General features: G+C 47.0%; 1 protein-coding gene across 4 annotated transcripts in view; it reads right to left on the reverse strand.

Moving 5' to 3' along the window:
* Positions 1-9372, reverse strand: part of Sgms2 (sphingomyelin synthase 2) — an 80726-nt gene extending 71354 nt beyond the window's left edge. Inside the window, exon 1 of one of the 4 annotated variants that reach the window (XM_036190664.1) lies at positions 9043-9372. The gene's annotated coding sequence lies outside the window, so the exon portion shown is untranslated. Of the gene's footprint in view, positions 1-7245; positions 7299-7496; positions 7556-8645; positions 8845-9042 lie in introns of those variants that run through there. The other 3 variants (XM_036190665.1, XM_036190662.1, XM_036190666.1) reach the window with 3 other exon arrangements.
* Positions 9373-9961: the final 589 nt, after the last annotated feature.

Consider the following 9961-nt stretch of genomic DNA (forward strand, 5'->3'; position numbering starts at 1 on the left):
GAAGGCACCAACACAGACCTCTGGTTGCTACCCCCACCCTACCCCCAGCATGTGCATACATAGAAAAAAACTAAAAATATAGAAAGACCTATCTCTGTGGTTCTCAAGTTCACAAATTTTTTTATATGTCTCTATTATCCAGTTTCTTTATTGCTAGCAAAACTGCTTTTACAGCTGTTTTAGAAATTACCAGAGTCCTATGCTATCCCTGTCTTTTTGTTTGTTTGTTTTTGGTTTTGAGACAGGGTCTTACTGTGTAACTCAAGTTGGCCTGGAATTCACCATGTGGTCTAGGCTAGCCTCAAAGCCACAGACATCCACTTGGCCCTGCCTCCTCCCCAGTGCTGGCATATACCACCATGCCCAGCAACTCCGACCCCCCTCCCCGCCACAGTGTTTCTCTGTGCAGTTTTGGAGCCTGTCCTGGAACTCGCACTGTAGACCAGGCTAACCTTGAACTCACAGAGATCTGCCTGCCTCTGCCTCCCTGGGATTAAAGGTGTGTGCCACCACCTCCCAGCTGCAATTTTATTTCTTAAGCCAGGACAATTCCCAAGATAATATCACTTACTTATTTTATTTATGTATTTCTGTAGTACTGGAGATGGAAGGACAATTCCCAAGATATTATCACTTACTTATTTATGTATTTTTATAGTACTGGAGATTGAACGCCATGGGCCTACCTTCAGCCCCCATAAGCTGCTGCGGCTCCTTCAGGAGATTGAATGGAGACAAACAGCAGTCTAGGGGCTGGAGAGATGGCTCAGCAATTAAGAGCACTTCTTGCTGAGGACCTGGGTTCAATTCCCAGCATCCACTCATAACTCCAGTTCCAGGGGAATCTGACACCCTCTTCCGACATGCACACATATGGTGCAGGCATACATGCAAGCCAAACACAGATACACACAAAATAAAACAAATCTTAAACAAACAAAAAAGCAATCTTTTGGAGTACTTCTGCAAGAGCTTCCTATTGCTGCCCACACAAGTTACAACGCATTTAATGGCTTAAGACATCTCTTTCCTGGGCATTCTGGAGATGAGACGTCTCAATGAACTACAGCCAAGGTGCAAACAGAGCTATTTGCCTCCGGAGTGGAGGCATGGGGTGGGAGGAGAGCCCCTTTCTTTGCCGAATAAAACTTCTATAGACGATATGTGTACTTGACTCCTGGTCTCCTTCCACTTTTAAGGCCAGCTGTGGCTACTGGAATTGTTCTAATGGTGCCCACTACCTTATTCTAACCTGCTTCTCCTGTGAGCTCACGAGGCTCCCATGACAAAACTGTGCATCTAGATGACCCAGGATGCCTCGGGATAGCCCGGCCATGATGACTGAGTTTGATTTCTGGAACCCACAAAAAGGTGAGAGGAAATAACTGACTCCACAAAATGGTCCTCTGAGCTACACACACACACACACACACACACACACACACACACACACACACGCACACACACACAGAGACCATGCACACACGTGTGAAATGAAATGATGAGAAAATAATCATACTGACTTGTCTTAGGAGTCGATGAACACCAGTTCTAAGGACTGAGAACAAACCCTGGGACCTAGTAAGAACTGTACATTTTTGTTCATTTTTTAAATGTTCCTGATTGTTGCTTATAACTCGCCAATCTCCATTCTTTGAAAAATGCACGGCATTTTCCCAGAGGTGGCCCATACACTAATTTACCAAAACACCACCCTGGGTTACCATTAAGCTTGCTAGAAGAGGGGCAGTCCACCAGGACGGTTAAAGAACCTGCTGCTGAGCAAATGGAACTCACAGAAGACAGTAGAACAGCTGTTGAACAGCTGTCTGTGGCCTCCTAAAGACACAGCATCTCGAGGACAGTAGGGTTTGTGATTCTTAATGGCCTTGCAGTTTCAGGGACAGTGGTGCCCATGGTACAGTATTTCCCAGAAGGCAATGCACTGAGAGGGGCTGGCACCAGCTGTGATAGACGCTGACTTCCCCCATCTGCATATCGGCAGGGGAGGGCAAGCATATTGTGCCTGGGTTTCTCTGCTGTCCCAGCATCCACAGAAGCACTTCCATTCAACCGAGGTGCACCACCCCCATCACTCATCGTACTTTAACACCCAAGGGGAAGGGACAGTGGGGACCTGGACTCAGACTCCATCAGCTCGGACAAGCTATGTCACAGAAGAATCGATCTACCTTGGTGAGAGATATTCAGTTTTTGAGGCAATAGGATCGAAACCTCTGTTTAAATTAGAAATGTAGTTTCTATATAAATAAAAAAAGAAAGAAAGAAGAAAGAAAAAAAAAAGAACAGCAAGCAAGCATTCCTCAAATGGCTTCTACACATTGGGTCACATAATTCACATGATTACCCTCTGACATAAATTCTATGTCATTCCCATTTCACAGGCAGGAAGTGGAGGGAGTTCTTTAAAGTTACCATCAGCGAGCAGGGTTCCTCAGCAACACACTCTGGGCTGCCAGCCAAAGCTTAGCCCAGCCAAAGCCTAGCAGGGCGCACTTTGGGCACAGCTTCATGGCCTTAGGCACTGAGAGCGGAGAACCCGTTCTAGGAGGTTCTAGAGAACAGTCCTACGTCAGAATATGGTTCTCTAAACCCAACACATCTCTGAAGCTACTGAAGAGAGGACAGGGAGCTGGGAGGAGAGTGGGGGCGGTGTGTGTGTGTGTGTGTGTGTGTGTGTGTGTGTGTGTGTGTCGCTGCCTTCAAATCCCTGCTTCTTCCACTCCCCTGTCTGCAGCTTTTGGTTCCTGAGTCTTGCTAAAATGCCCGGCTCCGGCTCCTCCACTTCCACAGTGGCGATGGCAACTCCTATTTTGTAGCATTATCTGGAGATACAACATCACTTCAGGGGATCTCAGTAGTACTTCAGTATCTACTATTATTTAACCTTCTCTGTTTTGCCATGGCATCTCTGTCTTCCAGGTGGCCAGGCTTGCAGCCAACACAGTCATTTGGCCTCTCTTTTTCCAAGACTCCACACTTAACTAATGTGCACCTTCTTGGTAGGTCCCCACTTCCTTCTGGGGACTGGCCGCTGTGGCAACCCAGCTGATTAATGGTCCCTGACCTCTTTTTCTACTTTTGACTCTTCCCTAGCCCTCAATAGAGCTCTCCCTCTCACACCTGTCAGCCTTAGAGCAGACTGACCCTAACCTAGTCCTTCACGACTGCTAAAGTCTCTGGTGTCAAGGTAGCGCGGAGGCACACCTTGTCAACAGCTGCCTTCCCAGCAAGATTCTCTGTAGTCGATGGAGTGGAGAACTCTGTGACCCCTTCATCCCTCTGCTAGACCAGGCCCAATAGGAAGAGGAAACTCCAGCAGGCCAGGGCGGGGTACTACCCTAAGGAGGGATGCAGAACCTTCCTTTGACACAGTACCATCTCTTCTTTCTCCTCTTCCCCGCCTCAAGGCTATCTCTCCCTTCAGTATGGAAAAGCTTTCTAAGAATTTTAATTCTTGTCATTCTTTACATATCTACTTATCTTGGTCAGGTGATGGAGGCACACACCTTTAAACCTAGGACTCAGGAGGCAGAGGAAGGAAAATCTCTTGAGTTCAAGGCCAGTCTGGTTTACAGAGTGAGTTCCAGGACAGATAACACTACACAGAGAAACCCTGTCTCCAAACAAAACAAACAAAAAACATAATAAAATAAAGAATGTGTACAAAAATAGTATTCAAAGACATGGCTCAGTGGTTAAGAGTACTTGCTTCTTTTCCAGAGGACCTGAGTTCAATTCCCAGCACCTATAATGAGCGACACACAACTGCCTGTAACTAGATCCAGGGGATCTGACACATACACAGGTAAAAATAAAAAATGTCTTTTTTTTTTTTGGTTTTTCAAGACAGGGTTTCTTTATGGAGTTTCCTGGATCTCCATCTGTAGAACAGGCTGGCCTTGAACTCACAAAGATCAGCCTGCCTCTGCCTCCCAAGTGCCCGGATTAAAGGTGTGCCGCCACCATCACCACTGGGCTAAAAATAAGTCTTTAAAAGAAAGAATGTGCATAAAGTTTTGGCTTAAAAAATTCTGTGATATCAATTTAAATACAACTTATATAAACAAATTAGAAGGCGACATTTCAAGTTGTTATAAGCAAATGGTAAAGGTTGGGCAAAGGGAAACCCCACATGCAGTATCCCTTTACACTTGAATTCTATTTACCGTCCCTTTAAAGTTTCTATGAGTCACAGGCCACAGCAGAAAGTATTTACTGAACTGAACTGAACTAGGTATCGAAAAGAGGCTGAACTCCACGCTCCTTACATCCTAATATGCTTTACAAAACCATACGGATAAATCAACTAATAATTAATTTTTTTGAGACCGGGTTTCACTATGTAGCCAAAGTTAACCTGGAACTCACTATGAAAGCAAGGCTTGCCTTGAACTCACAGCTGGGACTAAGAGTGTGTAGCACCACGCTGGGCTAACATAGGTTTATAGTAATCGGAATTAGAAATGAAAATAGAAGCCCAAGGCAACACTGAAAACTTGATTCAGTAGCAACTGAGGCTTAGCACACTTGTAAAACCTGAGAATCTTTATATGAAGAGATGTACTGTACTCACAATGAAAACAATGGACATGTCTTGCATTTTCATTAAGTCAACCTGGCAATGTCATACGGATGACACATAAACTTTTTGAAAAAGTGACCTACTTAATCCCAGCACTCAGGAAGCAGAGGTAGGTGGATCTCTGAGTTAAAGGATCATCTGGGCTAAATAGTGAGTTCTAGAACACCCAGAGCTACATAGTGAAACCCTGTCTCAAAAATATAAATAGATGGATGGATGGATGGATGGATGGATGGATGGATGGATGGATAGACAGACAGACAGACAGACAGACAGATAGATAGATAAAAAAGATTGATGCAATTTATCCTAAAGCTAATATACTAATTATAATAATATAAATATACTATCTGGCCGGGCGGTGGTGGCGCACACCTTTAATCCCAGAACTCAGGAGGTAGAGGCAGGCGGATCTTTTTGAGTTTGAAGCCAGCCTGGACTACAGAATGAGTTCCAAGAAAGGCGCAAAGCTACACAGAGAAACCCTATCTCGAAAAACAAAAAAAACTATCTGAAAATATTTACTGTTATCTCACTGGTGTAACTGCAGAAATAAAATTTCTTTTTCAGAGCTGCCTGGCAAAATTAACACGGTTCTTCTCTGCTGTTTCCTTAAAAAAATAAGGTTAGCTTCATGACTAAGAATAAAAACACAAATAATACTCTCAGAAAGCTGGAATGTTCTCTTTTCGTCAGATAATCCCCAGAGTAAAGAACCAGTACCCTGCTGGGCAGCTCAGCCAAGGCTGATCCTCAAGCTGAAAGCTTTAAGGAACATGCAAATGAGATATAAAAGAAAGGAGAGGGACTAGGGATGTGTGTTGATAATAAAAGCACGTGTTGCAAGCCCTTGGGTTTGATCTTCAGTAAAGATTCAAAAATAAACAAGAGAACATTTTTCTAATTCTAAAAATGGCCCTTTGAGAAAACAGCTAAGTTAAATAGATTTCACTTTTTAAAAAGCAAAGCAACTGAAAAATAACCATGTTATATATCAATGTTTAATGCAAAGCTGTTAAAAAACAGCGGAACTGTGGGTTCGGCAGTTAAGAGTGGGTATACCAAGTGTGACTGCTAGCACCCACATTGGGAGGCTCACAACCATCTCAAACTCTAGGTCCAGGGGGATTTGATGCCTTTGGCCTCTGAGGGCATCAGTACTCACATGCATATACCCCATACAGACCCACATACATACACGTAATTAAAATGAAAGAAATCTTTAGAAACAGTGAAAACTGGAAACATACTTTGGTGTCCCACAATATGAGATTGGTTCAGAAAACTAAACATGATGCCTGTTATATGAGAATCTTTTTAGTGACATAAGAGATGTTTATAATTGAGTTTGGGGGAAAGTTAGAATCTGTAGAAAATAAACCTAGTTTTGAAGAGAATAGCTTTCCAGTTGTGCAACTTTGAGAAGTGAAGTAACTGCTACAGATCCCTTTCTCCCCTACACAAAGTTAGAGAATGTCTACCTTGGGGCTGGAGAGATGGATCAGAGGTTAAGAGCACTGGCTGCTCTTCCAGAGGACCTGGGTTTGCTTCCCGGCACCTACATGCAGGCTCACAACTATCTGTAACTCTAAATTCTATGGGGTCCTTCTTCCTCTTTCTGGCCTCCATGGGCACTGCATACCTGCGGTGCACAGACATTCATGAAAGCAAAACACCCATACACAAAAGAGCGCCACCTCACAAGGCTGTAGTGGGGAGCAGTTATAGAAATCAGCTCATCTCAACACACATTAGCACCTGCTGTTACATGGGCACATGGGAAAAAACAGGAAGGTACAATGTTAAGTGATTTTCAGGGCGATAGGTTTACTCTGCCCATTTTTCTAAATCCTTCTTAACATTACTTCTAATATGAGGGAAAACAGGATGTGGGGATACTGACACACAATGGTAATCCATTTAAAGCTCTACCTTAGGGCTTTGTTAAGGAAATAAATCAACTGGGTGGTGGCACACACCTTCAACCCCAGCACTCAGGAGGCAGAGGCAGGTGGATCTCTGTGAGTTCAAAGGCCAGCCTGGTCTTCAGCACAGGACAGGCTCTAAAGCTACACAGAGAAACCCTGTCTCGAAAAATCAAAAAAAAAGTTGGGGGGGGGGAGTAAATCTTGGTTGAGCTAACTTACCCTTCATATACCTTTCAATAAATCTGTTTTACATTATTTAAGTTAATTTGTCAATACTATTTTATTAGGTAAAACAAGATATCTGCATAGTTGCTCAGCCACGGAAGAATGTAGGGAGAAACCCAACTCAAGAACCATCAGTCCGCCACTAGGAAGGCAGACCAGCATTGCTCAGTCATTTCTTGCTTCCTCCCAGCTCCCAAACCCCCTGCTTTTTGACCCCATAATACTTGGGTTGTAGTCTACTGAACTGTAAGTCACAGGCAGTATCAGGATCTCCATTATCTCAGCATGTGAGGGGAGTAGCAGAGCTGGCCCAGGGCCTGGCAATCACCTTGGGTCTTCTGCTTCCTGGAGGCCACAGCCCCCTCCCCACGCCTCAGTGGTGTAGATTTCAGAACAAATGTTTCAGATCCTTCCGAATACCTCCTAGGACTTTTTACTAAGCTCTGGGAAAAAGAAACTCAGAACAGGGTGAAACAGCCTACTTACAGGTGTTCCTGAGTTTCTCTGCAGGTTCAGAAGTCAACCAGCTTGATTTAAAAATGAAACTAACAACAGCAAATTAAATATTAACTTGCTTTAAAAAAAAACAAACCAAAAACTCTTCAGCTGGAAGAGCAGTATGAAATAAGACCATCAGTGGATCAAGGAAATGGGCTATAAACAAAGCAAACAAAAAACGAATTTTGCTTGCTTCTTATTAAGAAAGAAAGAAATGCTAGAGAGTTCTTTACAAATACCTTCTTCCTGCAAAGTCCAGGTGTCTCATTCTCTGTCCGCTCGGCGGCTTTGACGTCTCTTAAACACTTACTAGCTCTCACAACAGAGGGTGGGGACAAAACCTTCTTAGGTATCCACCCTGAAACATTTGACTTCCTGAAAACCTCCCTTCCTACTCCAAGGGAGGAGACACATTATTTCACGTGCTAACCAGGGCCGGACAGGTTTGTCAGGGGGGAACTGGCGTTTACCTAAGCCACCTGGAACTTGCTATTATTTCCAAGTCAACAGTTACAGCTAGCGGAGTCTGCTTTGGAGAGGACGTTTATGATCAGACTTTTGTACCTCCATCCTCAATCACTAGCCTCATTGATCCTTATTTAATACTCGTTACTGTCTGAAGTAGTCCTAATCTCATTTTACAGGTTCCGGAGGGTAAATGTAACCGAGGGTTCGGGGTTAGCAGATGAGTGAAACCAAAGAACGGAACAGTTCAAGTGCGATTCAAAGTCCACGTGAACCCACTGACAAGCAGAGTTGAACCTCTCCAGAATTTCAAAAACATGTCAAAATTATTTTAAGGTCATTTTAGAATAAGCAGGTCTTGGAATAGAGGGACGGCGTATTAATAAAAGCTTACAGGAAATAACATTTGAAGTATTTGCTTTTGAGACGGAACGATCAGATTACCCAACCCACAGATTGTGACGGGGTACGGTCCACTCCCACCTCTCTGTGCTGACAAACCCAGTCTCCTTTGGTCAAGGGGCGCGGGTCTGAACGCCAAAGGTAGAGGGGTCCCCTTGGGCAGCCCGGAGCTGGTCTTGTGCACAGATCTTCAGCAAGTGACAGTCTCTCCTTCGCCACCTGAACTTCAACCCTGACCTCCAGAGTGGCACTGCACAATCAACGGTTTAACCTGTGCCATTTCAACGCCACCACCAACTACCCGAAAAAAAATGGGTTACAAATGAATGAGCAGCAGGCTGGGAGGAGAGACAGCCACCAGCTGACCCCCAGCAGATGAACACTGAGGAAGGATGCCTGGGGCGGGGCAGCCTGGGGGAGGCGGTGGCGGTCAGAGCCACGTCCCCGCTGGAGCCACGTCCCCCACGCGCTCCGCAGGACGCGCAGCCCGCAGCCCATCCTCCTCCCGGCCCGGCGCTCACCGCTCGCAGCCGGTGCTCGCACGCCGGGGGCGCTCGATGGGCGCGGAGGACCCGGGGGACCGGGCCCGAGAGCTGCAAACTTTGCGCGGGTCTCGCCGGCTTTAGAAGCCGCTCCGCCCCAGGCCGCAGTCCCCGCGCTGCAGCGAACCGGGCTCCGGGCGGCTCCAGCGGCGCCGAGGGCGGGGTCTCCGGCCGGCGGAGCCCGGGGCAGCGCGCAGCTCTGTTTACCGCGGGCCCGCCCTCCCCAGCTCGCGCCCTCCCTCCCTCCCTCCCTCTCCATCCCGCGTCCTCCCTCCTTCCCTCCCTCCCTCCCTCCCCAGCCCGTGCCCAGCGCGCTCCTGACATCATTCATTCTCGCACTCTCGCCTGCCCTCCCCTGCTCCCAGCCGTGACTCACCCGGGCCCGAAGCTCCCGCGGGCTCCCGCGGTCGTGTCTCTTCCCGGCGTCCAGCCGAGCACGAAAAACCGGTGCGACTTCTTCGGGAGGCGATTCTAGCCGACCCTCCCCTCTGCGGCCCTAGAAGATGCAGCGAAGGAGGGGCTTGGCAGGCAGCGCGAGGTGGCTCCCGGCCGCAGGCTGAGCGCAGAGCCGGGCAGACCTCCCTGAACGCGGGCGGGGATCGATCTGGGAAAGTTCTCTGGGTGCCGCTCCCAGCAACTTTCAGGGGTGGGGCTCGGAAAGGGATAAGCCACCTCCGCACCTCCTCGGGTTTCGGAAACTGCTTCCCGACAGCGACGTGTGCGGGTCGGGGGCACCCGCGCTGACTCAAGGGGTGGTGCCCCGCCTAGGTCAAGGAGGTGGGTTTCCAAACATCACAAGACCGCTTGGCGAGGTTAGTCACCACGCCTGGTGGCACCTCTAGGTGAGCTGGAAGGGTGCTTGCTCCTAATGAGGCTAATGATGCTAACTAACCACCTTGTCATTTGCCCCGTTAGGTGAATTGCGTTTTGGCAAGGACGAGAAACCGGAACCAGAATGATCAATGAAAGAGTGACTCCTTACTTAAATGAACTTGTGTGTGTGTGTGTTGCCTTGGGGACACAAGTGGCTATAAGCTGTTTCTCTGATGACCTCAGCAGTTAGGTGGTAGGAAGGGTTGTCTCTGTCTAAAAATGGTCAAAGCTTGGCATTTCCTTGGAGTTACCATTTCCACACCTGGTGTTAGTTTTCAAAGTCAACAGTGGTCTCGAGAAGAGGGTCTAACTAGGAATCCAGGCAACTGGCTGAACCTTTAATGAATTTAACTGATACAAATACTTTTTTATGACAGTATCTACGTCCCTTCATGTTTGGGGTGCATATGTGTAGGATTGCA

The sequence above is a fragment of the Onychomys torridus genome, chromosome 6, assembly GCF_903995425.1.
Source record: "Onychomys torridus chromosome 6, mOncTor1.1, whole genome shotgun sequence".
NCBI classification, from domain to species: Eukaryota; Metazoa; Chordata; class Mammalia; order Rodentia; family Cricetidae; genus Onychomys; species Onychomys torridus.